The 10,000-nt window shown below is 44.0% G+C and overlaps 1 protein-coding gene across 1 annotated transcript in view; it reads right to left on the bottom strand.

Moving 5' to 3' along the window:
* Nucleotides 1-10,000, bottom strand: part of LOC118940215 (glutamate receptor ionotropic, NMDA 2A) — a 196,699-nt gene that overhangs the window by 182,554 nt on the left and 4,145 nt on the right. The gene's annotated exons all lie outside the window — the stretch shown is intronic.

The following is a 10,000-nucleotide window of genomic DNA, read 5'->3' as shown; positions in this document are numbered from 1 at the left end:
TCCTAATCAATAGTAGCTTGGTGATTGGAGATGGTAGATAAGTCATTGATTGATCAAGGCTGGCTCAGTGAGGTAGATAAGTCATTGATTGATCAAGGCTGGCTCAGTGAGGTAGATAAGTCATTGATTGATCAAGGCTGGCTCAGTGAGGTAGGAAGGTCATTGATTGATCAAGGCTGGCTCAGTGAGCTAGGTTGGTCATTGATTGATCAAGGCTGGCTCAGTGAGGTAGGTAGGTCATTGATTGATCAAGGCTGGCTCTGTGAGGTAGGTAGGTCATTGATTGACCAAGGCTGGCTCTGTGAGGTAGGTAGGTATTTGATTGATTGAGCCTGGCTCTGTGAGGTAGGTAGGTATTTGATTGATTGAGCCTGGCTCTGTGAGGTAGGTAGGTATTTGATTGATCAAGGCTGGCTCTGTGAGGTAGGTAGGTATTTGATTGATGGAGCCTGGCTCAGTGAGGTAGGTAGGTATTTGATTGATTGAGCCTGGCTCTGTGAGGTAGGTAGGTATTTGATTGATTGAGCCTGGCTCTGTGAGGTAGGTAGGTATTTGATTGATGGAGCCTGGCTCTGTGAGGTAGGTAGGTATTTGACTGATTGAGCCTGGCTCTGTGAGGTAGATAGGTATTTGATTGATTGAGCCTGGCTCCATGCTCTCTCTCTCTCTTGCTCCCATTCTACATTTCTCTCCCCTGTCTGACTCTCTCTACAGTAACCCAGTAGACTGTATCTCTGTTTGTCTGATTGGGAGATGGACATTGTCTCGAACCCTGACCCTGTCCCAGCCCTCTATAGTTTACTGGTTGAGAGACAGCTGTTAAACTAGTTGTATAGTAACTGCACTGGGGACAGATTGGGATCATTTATCATTCATTAAACTAGTTGTATAGTAACTGTTCTGGGGACAGATTGGTGAGATGGACCGAATCTTAATCGCTGACTGTTAATTAAATCAACCAGCTGAACAGAATGAATTGAATAATAATTTAATCCGTCCGTCAATTAGCTGCCTGGTTATTAATGATTATTTATAAACCATCACAACTGTCTGGCTGATATCATATGGTAGCAATGTATTCACATCATATTTTATCAATTAGCTGCCTGGTTATTAATGATTATTTATAAACCATCACAACTGTCTGGCTGATAGACTGATATCATATGGTAGCAATGTATTCACATCATATTTTATCATTTAGTTTAAATAATATCTTCATCATGGAATTTAAAATGATGTTTTCTTCCCATAAAGAGATCAGGACCAATGAATATCTGGGGACGTTTGACATGTCGTCTCGATACAAATTTATCCCCGGGACGTCTGGCTGGGTATCAGGGCAGTCTGTGTGTGTGTGTGTGTGTGTGTGTGTGTGTGTGTGTGTGTGTGTGTGTGTGTGTGTGTGTGTGTGTGTGTGTGTGTGTGTGTGTGTGTCAAGGCTGTTAGGGCCGTAGCAGCCTCTCCTCCTCTCTCGTGTTAGTTAGCGAGACTGAAGGAAGTTATTGGTGGAAGCAATTTGGTGGGAGATGCCTCCAGCTCATTGGACCATTAGATGTTCACTGTGAATAAATGTTCTCTCTCTCTCTTTCTCTCCATCCCTCTCGCTCCATCTGTCTGAATTTACTCCTTCGCTCTCCTTCTCTCCCTCTCTCTCTCTCTCTCTCTCTCTCTCTCTCTCTCTCTCTCTCTCTCTCTCTCTCTCTCTCTCTCTCTCTCTCTCTCTTTCTCTCTCTCTCTCTCTCTCTCTCTCTCTCTCTCTCTCTCTCTCTCTCTCTCTCTCTCTCACACACACACAGCCTAATTGTCTCTTCTCTTCACACCCTGTCTAATTAGGACATTAGTTAGCCATCAGGGACATCCCCTCTTTCTGTTTATCCCTCCCCTGTTCCTCTCCTCCTCCTCCTCCTTGTCTTCCTCCTCTCCTTACTGCCCTGCTGCCTCTGACCACGCCCCTGGCAGCAGAGTCACTTAGCATACGTCGTTTAATGATCTGCCACTCCGCTAGCGTCACAGAGCGTTAGCGTCAGCACTAGCCGACGGGCCCCGTTCACACTCACTTCCAGTGGAGTTAATAGCATATCAGCGCTACGCTAACAGACATTAGCAACCGCTCGTACTCACTTCCCATAGTGTTAGCGTCAGTACTAGCCGATGGGTCCCCCCGTTTACACTCACTTCCCTCTGCAACGCTATTAGCCACCGCTACGCTAACAGACATTAGCAACCGCTCGTAGTCACTTCCCATAGCGTTAGCGTCAGCACTAGCCGATGGGTCCCCCCGTTTACACGCAACGCTATTAGCCACCGCTACGCTAACTAATGATAGTGTTAGCTTCATCGCTAAAAGGCACGAGTCCCCACTACAGTCATTTCCTATAGAGTTAGTTGTTTTTATAGCCTAGGGGTTGTAATCATAGACCGACATGTAGAATGACATCTGATGTCTGTGTTGTCTAGCAGAGACCTGTCATCTCACCTTTTTTTTAAAATAACGCGACCTTTTACAATGTAGCATAAGTAAGTTTTCATCTGATGTTCAAACAATCACTTCCTGTAGGAAGCAGACGTTCGTCATAATCCAGACAGAGCTGTTTTACTTTTTTTTAAACTTTTTTTTATTTTATTAAAATCTTTATTTAAACTAGGCAAGTCAGTTCAAGAACAAAATGATTATTTACAACGAAGGCCAAACCCAGGCGACTCCCTATGGGACTCCCCAATCACGGATGTGTGATACAGAATGGTAAGAGACAGCTGTTATAAAACACCCGTTGTCATTAGGCCTACGACTTGAAGCCTGAACTGATGAGTCCGATGCTGTTCGCTCGCGCCTCTCTCTCGGGACACTCATCTGTTACGGTGTATTGGTATGGTGTACCGATGCTGTTCGCTCGCGCCTCTCTCTCGGGACACTCATCTGTTACGGTGTATTGGTATGGTGTACCGATGCTGTTCGCTCGCGCCTCTCTCTCGGGACACTCATCTGTTACGGTGTATTGGTATGGTGTACCGATGCTGTTCGCTCGCGCCTCTCTCGGGACACTCATCTCCGGCTTGGCAAAATGTAAATGTTCTCGTCGAACCACAACAAAATGTTACACCACCCAGTTTCAAGCCCATTATACTCTCTCTCGGGACACTCATCTCCGGCTTGGCAAAATGTAAATGTTCTCGTCGAACCACAACAAAATGTTACACCACCCAGTTTCAAGCCCATTATAAGGTTGTTACCACCCAGTTTCAAGCCCATTATAAGGTTGTTATACCACCCAGTTTCAAGCCCATTATAAGGTTGTTATACCACCCAGTTTCAAGCCCATTATAAGGTTGTTGTACCACCCAGTTTCAAGCCCATTATAAGGTTGTTATACCACCCAGTTTCAAGCCCATTATAAGGTTGAGACAATGACTTATCAATGGCCCAGCTCAGTTAATCCCTACCATTGTGACGCTGAGTTGTCACAATGCTTCAGCATATGTACATTACACCAGGGAAGTTGGAAGACACAGTGTAAGTAACCTAATGTATGTCCCTCTAACTGACCTGAATGCCTCTGCTGATCCTACAGCTGTTGAATGCAGTAATCATGTAATCATGTGTGATGAACTAGAGTTACACTGTTAGCACTGAGGTAGTGTGTACTGAGTAGGAAGTTCACTGTGTGCACCTCAACCTGCACTAACACAAATAACATGAGCATGTCTACTTCTGCTAAGCTTCCCAATAAAGCAATGAAAACAAGCAAGCATCCCAGAAAAGTGCTAAAAAAAATTGCCCACGTTAACATATGTAGCTTAAAGAAACAAGGCTCATAAAGTCAATAACTTGCTTGTAACAGATGACGTGCATATTCTGACTATCTCTGAAACTCACTGAGATGATACCTTTGATGATACAGTGGTAGAAATACAAGGTTATAACATCTACAGAAAATACAGAAATGCCAAAGGTGGAGGTGTAGCCGTTTATATTCAGAACCACATTCCTGTAAAGATTAGAGAGGATCTCATGTTAAATACTGTTGTAGTAATATGGCTACAGGTTCATCTGCCTCACCTAAAGCCCATTCTGGTGGGAAGCTGCTATAGACCACCAAGTGCTGACAGTCAGTATCTGGATAATGTTAAATACTGTTGAAGTAATATGGCTACAGGTTCATCTGCCTCACCTAAAGCCCCTTCTGGTGGGAAGCTGCTATAGACCAAGTGTTAACAGTCAGTATCTGGATAATATGTGTGAAGTGCCTGATAATGTTTGTGATATCAACAGAGAAGTATATTTTCTGGGTGATTTAAATATTGACTGGCTCTCATCAAACTGCCCACTCAAGAGAAAGCTTCGAACTGTAACCAGTGCTGGCAACCTGGTTCAGGTTATCAATCAACCTACCAGGGTAGTTACAAACAGTACAGAAATTGAATCAACATATTTTCATCATATCTTTACTATTGCTGCAGAAATGTGTTTGAAAGCAGTATCCAAATTCATCGGCTGTTGTGATCACAATATAGTAGTCATATCTAGGAAAACCAAAGTTCCAAAAGGCAGGGCCTAATGTTCTATATAAGAGGTCATACAATTGTTTGTGGTGATTCCTATGTTGTTGATGTAAATAGTATTTGCTGGTCCGTGCTGTGTAATGACGAGCGACCAGACGCTGCTGGTCCGTGCTGTGTAATGACGGGCGACCAGACGCTGCTGGTCCGTGCTGTGTAATGACGAGCGACCAGACGCTGCTGGTCTGTGCTGTGTAATGACAAGCGACCAGACGCTGCACTTGACACATCTATGAAATTGCTTATCCCAGTTACTAATGAGCCATTAAGAAAACGACTGTAGAAACTGTTAAATCCACATGGATTGATGAGGAATTGAAACATTTTTTTGTTATGGTTGAGAAGGATGAGGTAAAAGGAATGACAGATAGGTCTGGCTGCACAACCGATTGGCAAAGGTAGTGCAGATTGAGAAATCATGTGACGATGAAACAAAGATAAATGATATAAAGAATGATATTAAAAAGCTTTGGAGCTTAAACCTTAAATGAAGTTTTGGGCAACAACAAAAAAAGGCAAATTCAGCTTCATCATTCATTGAATCAGATGTGGCTCATTCATCACAAAAACCCACTGAATATTGCCAACTACTTTAATGCTTTTCCCTCATTGGCAAGATTAGCAAACTAAGGCTTGACATGCCAGCAACAAACGCTGACACTACACACCCAAATATATCTGATCAAATTATGAAAGACAAGCATTGTAACTTTGAATTCTGAAAACGTGAGTGTGGAACAGTATCAACAATGTCAAGCCACAGGGGTCTGACAACTTGGATAGAAAATTACTGAGGATAAACCTCAACTAAATCTTGTAATTAATAATGGGGAAATTGAGTAAGTTGAGGTGACTAAACTGCTTGGAGTAACCCTGGATTGTAAACTGTCATGGTGAAAACATATTGATACAACAGTAGCTAAGATGGGGAGAAGTCTGTCCATAATAAAGCGCTGCTCTGCCTTCTACACTATCAATAAGGCAGGTCCTACAGGCCCTAGTTTCTACCTTCTTAACAACACTATCAACAAGACAGGTCCTACAGGCCCTAGTTTCTACCTTCTTAACAGCACTATCAACAAGGCAGGTCCTACAGGCCCTAGTTTCTACCTTCTTAACAACACTATCAACAAGGCAGGTCCTACAGGCCCTAGTTTCTACCTTCTTAACAACACTATCAACAAGGTAGGTCCTACAGGTCCTAGTTTCTACCTTCTTAACAACACTATCAACAAGGCAGGTCCTACAGGCCCTAGTTTCTACCTTCTTAACAACACTATCAACAAGGCAGGTCCTACAGGCCCTGGTTTCTACCTTCTTAACAGCACTATCAACAAGGCAGGTCCTACATGCCCTAGTTTCTACCTTCTTAACAACACTATCAACAAGGCAGGTCCTAGTTTCTACCTTCTTAACAGCACTATCAACAAGGCATGTCCTACAGGCCCTAGTTTCTACCTTCTTAACAACACTATCAACAAGGCAGGTCCTACAGGCCCTAGTTTCTACCTTCTTAACAACACTATCAACAAGGCAGGTCCTACAGGCCTTAGTTTCTAACTTCTTAACAACACTATCAACAAGGCAGGTCCTACAGGCCTTAGTTTCTAACTTCTTAACAACACTATCAACAAGGCAGGTCCTACAGGCCTTAGTTTCTACCTTCTTAACAACACTATCAACAAGGTAGGTCCTACAGGCCCTAGTTTCTACCTTCTTAACAACACTATCAACAAGGCAGGTCCTAGTTTCTACTTTCTTAACAGCACTATCAACAAGGCATGTCCTACAGGCCCTAGTTTCTACCTTCTTAACAACACTATCAACAAGACAGGTCCTACAGGCCTTAGTTTCTACCTTCTTAAACAACACTATCAACAAGGCAGGTCCTACAGGCCCTAGTTTCTACCTTCTTAACAGCACTATCAACAAGGCAGGTCCTACAGGCCCTAGTTTCTACCTTCTTAACAGCACTATCAACAAGGCAGGTCCTACAGGCCCTGGTTTCTACCTTCTTAACAGCACTATCAACAAGGCAGGTCCTACATGCCCTAGTTTCTACCTTCTTAACAACACCATCAACAAGGCAGGTCCTACAGGACCTAGTTTCTACCTTCTTAACAACACTATCAACAAGGTAGGTCCTACAGGCCCTAGTTTCTACCTTCTTAACAACACTATCAACAAGGCAGGTCCTAGTTTCTACCTTCTTAACAGCACTATCAACAAGGCATGTCCTACAGGCCCTAGTTTCTACCTTCTTAACAACACTATCAACAAGGCAGGTCCTACAGGCCCTAGTTTCTACCTTCTTAACAACACTATCAACAAGGCAGGTCCTACAGGCCCTAGTTTCTACCTTCTTAACAACACTATCAACAAGGCAGGTCCTACAGGCCTTAGTTTCTAACTTCTTAACAACACTATCAACAAGGCAGGTCCTACAGGCCTTAGTTTCTAACTTCTTAACAACACTATCAACAAGGCAGGTCCTACAGGCCTTAGTTTCTACCTTCTTAACAACACTATCAACAAGGTAGGTCCTACAGGCCCTAGTTTCTACCTTCTTAACAACACTATCAACAAGGCAGGTCCTAGTTTCTACTTTCTTAACAGCACTATCAACAAGGCATGTCCTACAGGCCCTAGTTTCTACCTTCTTAACAACACTATCAACAAGACAGGTCCTACAGGCCTTAGTTTCTACCTTCTTAAACAACACTATCAACAAGGCAGGTCCTACAGGCCCTAGTTTCTACCTTCTTAACAGCACTATCAACAAGGCAGGTCCTACAGGCCCTAGTTTCTACCTTCTTAACAGCACTATCAACAAGGCAGGTCCTACAGGCCCTGGTTTCTACCTTCTTAACAGCACTATCAACAAGGCAGGTCCTACATGCCCTAGTTTCTACCTTCTTAACAACACCATCAACAAGGCAGGTCCTACAGGACCTAGTTTCTACCTTCTTAACAACACTATCAACAAGGTAGGTCCTACAGGCCCTAGTTTCTACCTTCTTAACAACACTATCAACAAGGCAGGTCCTAGTTTCTACCTTCTTAACAGCACTATCAACAAGGCATGTCCTACAGGCCCTAGTTTCTACCTTCTTAACAACACTATCAACAAGGCAGGTCCTACAGGCCCTAGTTTCTACCTTCTTAACAACACTATCAACAAGGCAGGTCCTACAGGCCCTAGTTTCTACCTTCTTAACAGCACTATCAACAAGGCAGGTCCTACAGACCCTAGTTTCTACCTTCTTAACAACACTATAAACAAGGCAGGTCCTAGTTTCTACCTTCTTAACAGCACTATCAACAAGGCAGGTCCTTCAGGCCCTAGTTTCTACCTTCTTAACAACACTATCAACAAGGCAGGTCCTACAGGCCCTAGTTTCTACCTTCTTAACAACACTATCAACAGGGCAGGTCCTACAGGCCCTAGTTTCTACCTTCTTAACAACACTATCAACAAGGCAGGTCCTACAGGCCCTAGTTTCTACCTTCTTAACAGCACTATCAACAAGGCAGGTCCTAGTTTCTACCTTCTTAACAACACTATCAACAAGGTAGGTCCTACAGGCCCTAGTTTCTACCTTCTTAACAGCACTATCAACAAGGCAGGTCCTACAGACCCTAGTTTCTACCTTCTTAACAACACTATCAACAAGGCAGGTCCTAGTTTCTACCTTCTTAACAACACTATCAACAGGGCAGGTCCTACAGGCCCTAGTTTCTACCTTCTTAACAGCACTATCAACAAGGCAGGTCCTACAGTCCCTAGTTTCTACCTTCTTAACAACACTATCAACAAGGCAGGTCCTACAGGCCCTAGTTTCTACCTTCTTAACAGCACTATCAACACGGCAGGTCCTACAGGCCCTAGTTTCTACCTTCTTAACAGCACTATCAACAGGGCAGGTCCTACAGGCCCTAGTTTCTACCTTCTTAACAACACTATCAACAAGGCAGGTCCTACAGGCCCTAGTTTCTACCTTCTTAACAACACTATCAACAAGGCAGGTCCTACAGGCCCTAGTTTCTACCTTCTTAACAACACTATCAACAAGGCAGATCCTACAGGCCCTGGTTTTGTCGCACCTGGACTACTGTTCAGTCGTGTGGTCAGGTGCCACAAAGAGGGACTTAGGAAAATTACAGTTGGCTCTGAACAGAGCAGCACGGCTGGCCCTTGGATCTACACAGAGAGCTAACACTGAAGACAGGAACCACAACTTCCCTTGGTATTGGACTACTGAAGACAGGAACCACATCTTCCCTTGGTATTGGACCACTGAAGACAGGAACCACAACTTCCCTTGGCATTGGACCACTGAAGACAGGAACCACAACTTCTCTTGGCAATGGACCACTGAAGACATGAACCACAACTTCCCTTGGCATTGGACCACTGAAGACATGAACCACATCTTCCCTTGGCATTGGACCACTGAAGACATGAACCACAACTTCCCTTGGCATTGGACCACTGAAGACATGAACCAGCTGCTGTCTCAGTGTGATGAGGGGGAACTGGCGGCTAACTCAATATCTTTATGATGTTCTGCCTGTATATATATATATATTCTATTCTTATATATATATTTTGTCTTGTATATTTCCCGAAGATTATAAATGTGGCACCTCAGTTTAGTTTCAATGGGCATGATGATACCTCTATGTGTGTGTGGGTGCGTATGTGTCTCTATGTGTGTGTGTGTATGTGTTTGTTTTATTCCTAAAAACACCAAGTCTGTTCTCCAGCCAGTCAGTCCCCCCACCAAGCAGAGCAGAGCAGCAGCTAGTTAAAGAGCCTAGTGGCTTTTTCCACATAAATACTTCAGTAAGCTACAAAACAGTCACTTCTGCCACTTTGGGGTTATGTGTGTGTGTGTGTGTGTGTCTGTGTGTCTGTGTGTGTGTGTGTGTGTGTGTGTGTGTGTGTGTGTGTGTGTTTGGAAGAGTAGACAAGAGGAGGGGATGGTTGGTTGGGGTTAGGGGTGAGGGAGGAGGAGGGAGGAGAGGAGAGATTTTACTCTTAATGCTTGACTACGCACACACAGCTACACACACACACACAGCTACACACAAATAGCTACACACATATCTACACACACACACAGCTACACACACACAGCTACACACACACAGCTACACACACATCTACACACACACAGCTACACACAAACAGCTACACACACACAGCTAAACACATATCTACACACGCACAGCTACACACACACACACGGCTACACACACACACAAAGCTACACACACACACACACACACACACACACACAGCTACACGCACACAGCTACACACACACACACACACACACAGCTAAACACACAGCTACACACACACAGGATGTGAGCAGTGAGAATAGACTAGCTGTTTAAATCAGCATGTAAGACAAGGGTCAGACAGGGGACCGTG

The sequence above is a fragment of the Oncorhynchus mykiss genome, chromosome 13 (assembly GCF_057628025.1).
Source record: "Oncorhynchus mykiss isolate SJ-2025 chromosome 13, ASM5762802v1, whole genome shotgun sequence".
NCBI lineage: Eukaryota > Metazoa > Chordata > Actinopteri > Salmoniformes > Salmonidae > Oncorhynchus > Oncorhynchus mykiss.
Note: the sequence above shows the minus strand (reverse complement) of the source record. Positions and strands in the feature narration are given on the sequence as shown.